Consider the following 9,782-nt stretch of genomic DNA (forward strand, 5'->3'; position numbering starts at 1 on the left):
GACCTTGGGCAGGATACTGAACCTCTCTGTGCTTCTGCATTCTCATTTTTGAAATGAGCAGAATAATAGAGACTCCCTACTTCTAGAATTGATATGAGAGTGATATGCACTCTTGCTGGTGGTAAAGTGTGAGCACAGAGCCTGTCCTGTGATAGGGGCACAATCGATGGGGGGTGGGGGTTGTACTAGGGCAGAGTGCCCTCTTCCTCCCCACCACCCAAGACTAGCTTCCAGCACCTTGATCCCAATGTTTCCCATCAGAAACCAAGCATGGCTTTCTCATCTCACATCTGAATAGGGTAGCTCAGAGCAGACTCCTGAGTTAGGCAGAAAACCTAATGGTTTGGAGATGCAAGCTGTTAATGTAAAAACATTCAAACCTGTAAAGAATTCTGTGAGTTTAAGAGCCAAACTGTCGACAATTGCCAGGAAGCAGAATCTCAGTGGATTAGGATAATGCTCTGGAGAATGACAGTTTTCCACCTATTTTTATACATTGCAATCAAAGGAGGAGACGTAGATGGGTTATATGAAATCCATTGGTGATAGATTAGAGAGGCGGGAGAAAGCAAAGCAGGGAAACCCCTGGGAATGGATAAAAAATAAAAGATAGACACATACTTCTTTTACTTAGGTGGGTACAGGATAGTTAACAGTCAACAATTAACAAGATAACAATATTAATGAAGGGATTTGTGGTATCTTTCCTGGTGCCCAGAGCATTTGGTTGTGCCCTGAGGGGTCCAGAAAAAAGTTACAAGTTACCCTGACATTTTGATGATATGTTATCCTAGATCAGTGAGGCGAAACTTTTGAGCTCGGTGTGTCAGCATTTTGAAAAACCTTAACTCTGATGCCATGTCACATATAGAAATTTTTTGATATTTGCAACCATAGTAAAACAAAGGCTTATATTTTTGACATTTATTTTATATATTTATGTGCCATTTAACAAAGAAAAATCAACCAAAAAAATGAGTTCGCGTATCACCTCTGACACGCGTGTCATAGGTTCGCCATCACTGTCCTAGATGCAAAAAGATCATAGGCTCAGTTAAGGTAAAGATTGACCTTGTCAGGGGAGATACCGGGCCTAGGAGGTGACTACTCGCCACAAATGCTTTAAGTTAAAGTTTAATTTCAGACCATCCTTGTGTTTACTTGAGGTCTTAGAGTTTGCAAGACCTCCATGCACACCTTCCCTGAGCTTGTCAGGTTAGCATGTGGCCCCTGTTCATCCACAAAGCCCTGGGTTCTAGGTCCATCCCTGCCACACTCTTTTTTTCCTATTTCTTTGGCAGAAACAGCTGCAATCTGCTCATCTTCCAAATGAGGATAATCACCTCTACCCTTCGTCCCTCATGGACTGCTGTGATGATTGAATGAGATAATGGACGGGAAATAATTTCGCAAAGAAGAGGTATTTAGTCTCTGAAAGGCTCAGTGAATATTTTTGCATAAAAACTGCCTCAATTTTATACTCAAAGGGTCTTCTTTTCTGTATAATCTCTCCCAGAGTGCTTAACTGGTTCAGAAGCACTGTAATAACTAGTCACATGGATTTGCAATGATCTTAAATTGATTTTCTCCCCCCCCCCCTTATTTTTATTGTTGACACTGTGGACGAAAAGGGGCCACATGCTAACTTAATTCAGCGAAGACCTGCAAACTCATAGACCTAAAGTAACCACAAAGGATGGTCTGAAATTAAACTTTTTAATTAAAAAGCAGTTTATAGTGGGTAGTCATGTCCTAGGCCAGTATCTTCCCTGACAAAGATCAACTGTGATCATTACTGAGCATATTGTATTTTTGTAACTTCTTTTTTCTGGACTCCTCAGGGCACAACAAATGGCAGTAGGGTGCAGATCACAAATTCCCTCATTGTTATTGTTATCGTGTTAATTTGACTGTTAACTATTCTATGTCCACCTTTGTAAAAGAAGCATGTGTCCATCATTTTACTTTTTAACCAATCTCAAAGGTTTCCCGTTTTCCTTTCTCCCACCTCCATAATCTATCACCAATGGATTTCACCTATGTCTCCTCCTTTGATGGTAATTTATAAAAATAGATGGAAAAAACCACCATTCTCTGGAGCACTATCTCAATACATTGAGATTCTGCTTCCTGGCAATTGTTGACAGTTTGGCTCAGATAAACTCACAAAAATTATTTACAGGTTTGATTGTATGTTGGTTTTTCTTTTACGTTATGGTGCATAATGGAATGCAAGAATGTACCTCACACAATATGAGGACTATGTCCTGATAATTCATATAAAGAGATTTAGTACAGTGCCTGGCACATAGTAAGTGCTCAGTAAATGTTCATTGCTATGAATGAATGATAAATTCGACCACATAAAAGTTTAAGAGAAATCTGGCTCTGCACAAAGACAACAAGCTTGTGGGGGTTGAGAAACGTTGGTGGCAGCTCAGTAGGTAGTGGATTTCACCATGACATATCTTGGGGGTGGGGTCTCGGTGGGAGTGGGGGGAGGGGCAGAGTATGTGCCTTTGAGATGAGATAAATGGGGACCAGGAAATTTACAAAATCAATTCATCTGGACTTGGCTTGGTACCTCTGTGGACTAGAGAGTCATTTAGATACACAGAGGTTGTGGTCTGATCCCCAGTCAGGGCACATCTGTGAATGCCTAAAGTGGAACCAGGTTCTAAAAATGTTGAACCACATGGTGAAGGATGCGGACAGCATCCACAGCACCGGCCCTCAATATCTGTTAGAGAAGATCATTTGGACTTGAATCTATGAGTCCAAGTACTGGAAAGAAGACTGCTTTGGACTGATGGCTTAACTGGTAGTCAATAAAGCAATGGAGTTAAGGTTTATGGGTGGCATCTATGGTGGCAACCTAAGGCCAACTCCCTTTCTGTGTTTGACTTTGAAGTTGCTGCAGATTCAACTGGAGAAGGATATCATTGCTGAGTTTATAAAAAATGAAGACTTCAAGTGCGTCTGCATGTTGGGAGCACTTTACATGAGGCTGACAGGCACTGCAATTGATTACAAGTTCTTGGAGCCTCTGCACAATGACTATAGAAAAATTAAGAGCCAGAACCAAAATGAGGAGTTTGAACTGATGCAGGTAGACTAATTCATTGATGAATTACTGCACAGTGAGAAAGTCTGTGATATCATTCTGCCCCAGCTACAGAAATGCTATGTGCTAGAGGAAACTGACCAATTGGCGCCTCGGGTTAGTGCTCTAGAACAGGACATGGATGAGACATGAGTGAAGAGGATGAGAAGTTGCAGGGGTGTCAGGGGCAGAAATAGAATATTGGGGACCAGCTACAATTATAAGAAATATTAATCATGCTCTGTTAACCATGATGGTGCTGTTCTGATTAGAGAAAGCACATTCTAACCTGGCTGAGAGTTGTACACCCTGGGACATAGGAGCTAACATCGGAATGCAGTCTATCCTCCTTTCCCGAGAATTGCCTATCATTATGGAAAGATTTACAACCTCATAGCGGAAACAGTCTAGTCCTGGAGGTACCCGCTCTTTACCACCCTCAGCTCCTATTGTCTATTATCTGGTCCCTGAGCGCATGGAGGCGCCCAGAGGCACACGCCCTCTGTGACACCCACCCCAGCCCGCATGACTTGTAACCTGTAATGATGATATCATGCCTACTTTTCCATGCCTGTAATTCCTACTTTCCCACGTAATCTTTGTCCTTCAACCCAACACAAGCAGCTAGCTTATTAGGAGAGGTGGAGCAAATTTTTGTGGATGATTCAACCCTGTCTCTGCTGAATTGGCTGAAGTAGTGATAAGCAGCCCGGACCTGTTGGTTGTCCAGTTATTGAGGGTACCATCACCTGATCACCACTTGGACAAGCCCCGTCACTCTCCCACACTGTGCTACAGGAGAAGTAAGAGCTGGTCTGGCAGACTGAGTAGGTTTCCCAAGAGGAGGAGCCCCTCCCCTCACCGCCAAGAGAGGCATCAGAGCAAGAGGCCAAGACCTCACAGATCCCCTTAGTCACAGACACAGGAGCCACTCAAAATCTCCAAAAAATCTATGAAAAGCCATAAGAAGAACTGGAGAAGAAAGGAGTAATGGAATCAGATTGGGTTTAGTCCAAATGGCCTGCAGATATGAAGTCATCTCTCTATGTGGAAGGATTAAGATCTACTCCTGAGGCAGCTATGAGAATACTTTAGGGGTGTGTTTTTTTTTCCCCTAAAAGAATCCACATTTTTTTCCTATTAAATGAAAGAGGTACTGAAAAAAACAATTCATTGTTGTTCCTCTTTGCTTTCTTCCACTTCCTTGATTTTCTCTTTCTTAATTGAAAAAGGGTCTTTTCTGGTTCTCAAAAGTGCCTAGTACTGGCACAAAAACAGACATATAGATGAATGGAATAGAACAGAGAACCCAGAAATCAACCCAAGCCATTATGCTCAATTAATATTTGACAAAGGAGGCAAGGGTTCAATGAGGTCAAGACAGTCTCTTCAATAAATGGCGTTGGGAAAATTGGACAGATACATGCAAAAAAAAAATGAAACTAGACCACCAACATACACCATAAACAAAAACAAACTCAAAATGGATAAAGGACTTAAACATAAGACGGGAAACCATAAAAAATCTTAGACGAATCCATAAGTGGCAAAATATCAGACATATGTCATAGTAATATCTTTACTGATACAGCTCCCAGGGCAATGGAAACTAAGGAGAAAATAAACAAATGGGACTACATCAAAATAAAAAGCTTCTGCACAGCAAAAGAAACCATCAACCAAACAAAAAGAAAGCCCACTGCATGGGAGAACATATTTGCCAATGTTATATCCAATAAGGGCCTAATCTCCAAAATTCATAAAGAACCCATACATCTTAATAAAAGGAAGATAAACGATCCAATCAAAAAATGGGCAAAGGACTTAGACACTTTTCAAAAGAGGACATACAGAAGGCCAAGAGACATATGAAAACATGCTCAAAGTCACTAATCACGTGAGAGATACAAATCAAAACGACAATGAGGTATCGTCTCACACCTGTCAGAATGGCTATCATCAACAAATCAACAAATGACAAGTGCTGGTGAGTATGTGGAGAAAAAGGAACCCTCGTGCACTGCTGGTGGGAATGCAGACTGGTGCAGCCACTGTGGAAAACAGTATGGAGTTTCCTCAAAAAGTTAAAAATGGAACTCCCATTTGATCCAGTAATCCCACTCCTAGGACTATATCCCCAGAAATCAGAAACACCAATCATAAAGGACATATACACACCTATGTTCATAGCAGCACAATTTACAATAGCTAAGATTTAAACAGCCTATGTTCCCATCAGCAGATGAGTGGATTAGAAAACAGTGGTACATCTACACAATGGAATACTACGCTGCTGTAAAAAAGAAAGAACTTTTACCATTTGCAACAGCATGGATGGACCTGGAGAGCATTATGCCAAGTGAAATAAGCCAGTCAGAGAAAGATAAATATCACATGATCTCACTCATTTGTGGAATATAATGAACAACACAAACTGATGAACAAAAATAGAGCCAGAGACAGAGGAGCATCGAACGGACTGTCAAACGTCAGAGGGAAGGCAGGGGAGGGGGAGGGGATAAGAGATCAACCAAAGGACTTGTATGCATGCATATAAGCATAACCAATGGACACAGATATCAGGGGGGTGAGGGCATGTGCTGGGGGTGGGGGTGGCCAGGGAGAGGTCAATGGGGGGAAAAGGAGACATATGTCAATAAGGAATTTAAAAGAAAAAAAAAGAAAAAAGGTGTTTTCTTTTTCAGAACCAAAAGTTTGTTGCATTCAGCCTTTATTTGTACCCTACATCTCTCTATCCACAAAATTATCTGGGCGAGGGACCTTCCTTTTTTGCCCTACCTTCTCTTCCACCAGGAACCCATCTAGTCAAACAGATGGAGAGCCTAATCCACATCTGCAATGGGGATACTAATCCCTCCCCAGAGGTCCCACAGGACTGCACTGCCCTCTCCCTAGGCTGCCAGAGGGATAAACTAACTTATAATAGTGTGGGGCATTGAGTGTAAAGTCAGGAAGGACAAAATGCGACAGAAGTAAGCAATGCAGCTATTCAACCAGAGTGTGGCGCTCTGTACTCTTCCTCTCATTTGATCAAATTGTTTTTGGACCAGTATTTCTGTTTTGTCCTTTATGTTCTACAATTTCACTGACATCTTCTAAAATAATTACTATGGACAGCTTCCTTGAAGACATTTTTCTTCAGTGAAATCCTGGGGCCAACAGTGTAAGCTTTCTTTCTGGGCCTCCTTTTCCCAGTGGCTCTTTAACTGTGGTATATGTCTAGTGTCTTTCCCATGTACGTAAAGGGCCTTTGCTATTATAAAACAGGAAGTCAGCTCACTCCAGGGACCACCTGAGTGACGTATAACATGGTACAGATTCATTGGGTGGTACTTTTCTAACAATCTGTGTTTCCAGAGGCGGACGCACAGCCCCTAGTACTTCTTCACAACACAGGCGACGGTACATGGAGAAACATGAACTGCTTTCCAGATATTCATTTCCTGGGTGGGGCCAGCATGGGCACAGAGTCTGTCCTCAAGCCACCGCTTTTAGCTGCTATGAGTCATCTGCAACTGTTTCAACAAGTTTTCTAGTGTTTTAAATTAAATGTCTGTGCGAAATTCTGACTTGGCAGAAAGCAAACAAATAGAATACTGCTCATTTTATATGGAACTTGGTGTGTCAAACCTCAGGCACATTGAGTGATGGCACCTGTTTGATATAGAGACTTAGATATTTTACTTAACAAACACTTAGAGCACTTACTCTGAGCAGGAACTGTTCTGGATGCTTTCCAGTCATGAGTCACCCACACTGAATCTGAGTTACCCTAATCCTGGAGAGGGGAGTCCAGTGATCCTTGATTGGTAAATAACGACAACTTTATGAGGAAGCCCCAAGGCTCAGAGTGGAGAAGTCATCAGTGGTGGAACATCTTACTCCAGATTCCATGCTCTTAGCCATTGTCAAAGGGCACCTGGGAGGCACCTAGAGATCAGACCCCAAGAGCTACCATAGGGAAGCCTCATCTTGGCATCTACCAAAACCTGCAGATGTGGACAGAGTCTGCCTATGAAAGGCATCCAGTAAATCCTTGTAGCATGCATTAGGGCATCTGCCAATATCTCAGGCATAGAAGAATGTTGAAGTATAGAAGGTCCAAGCTAAAAGGACCTTTAGATATCATCTAATTCAGTGGTCGGCAAACTGCGGCTCACGACCCACATGCGGCTCTTTGGAACCTTGAGTGTGGCCATGAAGTTTTAATTGCACTGTACGTGCATGCCCACACGTGGTATTTTGTGGAAGAGTCACACTCAAGGGACCGCAGTTTGCCGACCACTGCTCTAATTCATTTCTGCCAATTACAGATGGAAAGATGGAGACCTGACACAAAAAGAGAACTGCCCATAGACATTTATTATGTGCAAGACACTTATTATGTGCAAGGGACTTACTCTTCCAGAGCTCATAGTCATAGAACCAAGGCCAAACACTAAGCAGGACTTAAGTGATAAAGCTATAATGCTCAATGATTAAATGTTACACTTGCAGACAAAGTTGAAACACAAATCTCTAGATAATAAAGTGTATCATCCCCAAGATGAAATCTGGTCCCAGGGGCTGCAGTGGATAGAACACAAAGCAAACACTGATTTAAAGATGGTGAAGTGCATGTTGGTGGGAATTCAGATTGGTGCAGCCACTATGGAAAACATTATGGAAGTGCCTCAAAAAATAAAAAATGGAACTGCCTTATGACACAACAATTCCACTTCTGGAACTAGCTAGAGCTCAGAAGAAATCCAAAACATTAATTCAAAAGAATATATGTACCCTTATAGTCATTGCAGTATTATTCACAGTAGCCAAAGTATGGAAGCAACCCACGTGCCCATCAATAGACAAGTGGATAGAAAAGCTCGTGGTACATATATACAATGGAATATTTACTTGGCCATAGGAAGGAATAAAATCTTACCATTTGTGACAGCATGGATGGATCAAGAGGGTATTACGTTAAGTGAAATAAGCTAATCAGAGAAAGACAAATACTGTGTGATTTCCCTTATATGTGAAATCTAAAGAACAAAATAAATGAAAAAAACAAAACAGAAATTGACTCATAGATACAGAGAACAGACTGATGGTTGCCAAAGGAAAGGGTGGCTGGAGTTAGGGTGAAAAAGGTGAAGGGATTGAGAAATACAGATTGGTAGTTAGAAAATAGTCATGGGGAGGTAAAGTATAGCATAAGAAATATAGTCATTAATATTGTAAAAACTATGTACAGTGCCAAGGGAAAACTTTGGGAAATATATGATTGATTATCTAAACATTATGCTGTACACCTGAAACTAATACAAAATTACATTGAAAGTAAACTGTAATTGAAAAATGAAATTTAAAAAGAGTCAAAAAAAAGAAAATTAAAAAAAAAAGAAATTTAAGATGGTAAGCCTGGCTGGCATGGCTCAGTGGTTGAGTGTTGATCTATGAACCAGAAGGTCATGGTTCAATTCCTGGTCAGGGCACATGCCTGGGTTGCGGGCTCAATCCCCATTGTGGGGCATGCAGGAGGCAGCCGATAGATGATTCTCTCTCATCACTGATGTTTCTCTCTGTCTCTCTCTCGCTCGCTCCCTTCCTCTCTGAAATCAATAAAAAGTTTAAAAAGATGGTGAGGCGCACAAATTATGTGCTCTTGTCTGTACTAAATCCACATATGTGAAAGAACAGAGAGAAAAATACATTTCCCCATACATAGGCTTGCTTGGAAATAAGTGCACCCAAAACTGAAAAATTACCAGAATATAGAAAACAGGCAGGAGCCACAGAAAGACCACGGAACATTCTACCACAGAAAGGTGGTGGAAGTGGAATTATGTCTTTTTCTTCTGTTTTTATGTTTACTGTACACATTTTACATAATTAGTATGTATACATTTATGATGGAAAAGTAAGTTTTATCCTTAAAATAGTCTTTGTAAATAGTGAAAGAAAGAAAAAAAGGAAAGTGAATCATGATCAGATTTACTGGGTCATAAACTTATCTCTGTTACCACTCCCTGCTGGTCTTGGCATTGGCCCTTCTCTTCGCTGTGTCTCCTTTTCTTCCTTTATAGAAGGCAAGGATACTGGGCCATCTTTCAGCAAGCTTCTGGTGGTCATATCCTGAGGATAGGTCATTTGGGTGTGGGTGAGGGAGAGTTATAAAGGGAGTTTATCCTGACTCTAGACAAGAGATTCAAATGTGATTTGTTTTGTTGCCATACTTGTTGTTATGATTGAGTTTGTTTCTACTTTTATTGTTGTTTTCCTTCAATGTCACTGGAGGCCCAGCTAGAACTTTTGCTCTAAGACCTTCTCTCCAAGCCTGGAGCCTTGGACTGTACAAGCCACAAGAAATCCCAAAGCCCCTAGAACTCTTTTATTTAATCATGGAGTAAGTCAGTCTTTCTTGTGGACCTCATCAACCCCAGCAACTCTCTAGAATCAATGATATCTAGAAGAAACCCCAAATCCACATGAAAGTTAAAGTTAACAAACAAAATTGCCTTTCACCTTCCCTTCCTTCTTTCCTTTCTTCCTTTCCTTTTTACCCCTATTTTTTTCAATAAAACATTTTATTTCATTTCCATTATACAAGCAATACATTATCATTGTAGAACAATCAGAAAAAAAGATTTGGGTTTATCTGTATGGGGCAATAATA

The 9,782-nt window shown here is 41.1% G+C and overlaps 1 long non-coding RNA gene and 1 pseudogene across 1 annotated transcript; both read left to right on the forward strand.

Moving 5' to 3' along the window:
* The first annotated feature begins 1,166 nt into the window (after positions 1 to 1,166).
* On the forward strand, positions 1,167 to 2,082 carry LOC132223320 (uncharacterized). Its single transcript, XR_009450462.1, has 3 exons — positions 1,167 to 1,215; positions 1,302 to 1,420; positions 1,842 to 2,082. It is a non-coding gene; the product is annotated as an uncharacterized LOC132223320 (long non-coding RNA).
* A 601-nt stretch (positions 2,083 to 2,683) lies between these two features.
* LOC132224867 (pre-mRNA-splicing factor 38A-like) lies at positions 2,684 to 4,094 on the forward strand (annotated as a pseudogene).
* Positions 4,095 to 9,782: the final 5,688 nt, after the last annotated feature.

Source organism: Myotis daubentonii, chromosome X (assembly GCF_963259705.1).
Source record: "Myotis daubentonii chromosome X, mMyoDau2.1, whole genome shotgun sequence".
In the NCBI taxonomy this organism is placed as follows: Eukaryota; Metazoa; Chordata; class Mammalia; order Chiroptera; family Vespertilionidae; genus Myotis; species Myotis daubentonii.